We start from the raw sequence: 1,478 nt of genomic DNA, 5'->3' as shown, positions 1-1,478 counted from the left end.
ATAGTCACATTTTTTTTCTTGTTAAAATGACAATTTAAAGTAAAGAGAGTGTGTAGTGTAAAGAGCACTAGGTTTAGAAACTAAAGAGATAGGTCCAAGACCTGATAAGCTAGGTACAGGCCATTGCAGCTTTGAGAAATCAGTTAATTCCTCCAAGTTTCAATTTCCTTCTCTGAAAAACATTGATATGTTGTTGAGAAAAAGCATGCAGTAAAGAGCAAAGAGTAATTTGGAGGTCATACAGAACTGTATTCAAATTTACATCCTCCCAGTACTAGTTTTGCTATTTTTTCCTGAAAGCTACTAAAACTTTCAACTCAATTTCCCTGTCTAAAAGAGGAGGATAACAATACATGAATCACAGGGCTGAGATGAGAAGTAAATGAGATAATTTCAGATAACTCCAGGTTATAAGACTGATGGGTGACCAAGGAGAGTATGCAGATGGCAGTTTTCTCTGTGGCTTAAGAGTGACTGGAGAGTAGAGAGTGGGTCAACACCCCAAAACCTGGAAGTATTTATTCTACCTGGAAATACTTTGTCTAACTCTGGACAGTGTGTCTTTTAAATGACTTTCCCTGGCATAGAGATCTACCTCAGGCTACAAGGTTCCTCTGGAACCACTTTTATAAGGTGGGTTAAAAGCTTCCCACTTCTGGCTTCCTTGGAGAATGCTGTGTAACCCAAGGAAGATCCTCTCAAGTCCTAACATCCCATTAAAAAGAGAGCTCATACCCCATTTTTTCCTAGAGTTTATGGCATGATCAGATAACACAACCATTCAGAGCACCACGTTGTCCAAATAAAGCCTTAAGTGACTCTGAGCAGAGAATTTTCCTACTAACACCTTCTCTTCTAACATAACATCTCTAATCCAATATTCTAATTGTGATATCACTTTTTTTGTTTCTCTTTTCTCTTTAATAATTCTAAAAATTAAACTACAAAACTTATCTTCGTGCATCTGTTGTTGAAAACTATTCAACAATAATGATTAGATCATTGCATGCTTTGTAATAAACTTTACCCATGCCTTTCTCATTTAATCCTTCACTCAATCCTGTGATGGTATTACCCCCTCTCCCCCTAAATACATAAACTCAGACATGTGATACACTTACAAAATATGTTTAAATATTTACAAGATATGATCAACAACAAATAATCAGAAAGTGATAGTACTCGAAGAAATAACAAGCCATCCAATGAGAATGTACATCTTTCCATAACACTGATGAAGGCTGAGAGTAGCTTGCTTACTTTTATAGATATTCACATTAAATAAGCAGGTATAGGAAAAATTTTCACATTATTCTTCCAAGTTTTCTTCAAAGGTTACAGATACACAATACACAAGTCATGTTGAAGTGTAACTTCCTCTCCTTTCATAGTTTCCAATATCCAGTAATACACATAGTAAATTTAATGTAATAAGCATTGTATGTGAAAATAAATAACATACCACGAGAGAAGATAGC

This window comes from Pteropus vampyrus, unplaced genomic scaffold, assembly GCF_000151845.1.
Source record: "Pteropus vampyrus isolate Shadow unplaced genomic scaffold, Pvam_2.0 Scaffold8, whole genome shotgun sequence".
In the NCBI taxonomy this organism is placed as follows: domain Eukaryota; kingdom Metazoa; phylum Chordata; class Mammalia; order Chiroptera; family Pteropodidae; genus Pteropus; species Pteropus vampyrus.
The sequence above is the reverse complement of the archived record's forward strand: the minus strand, read 5'-3'. Positions refer to the sequence as shown.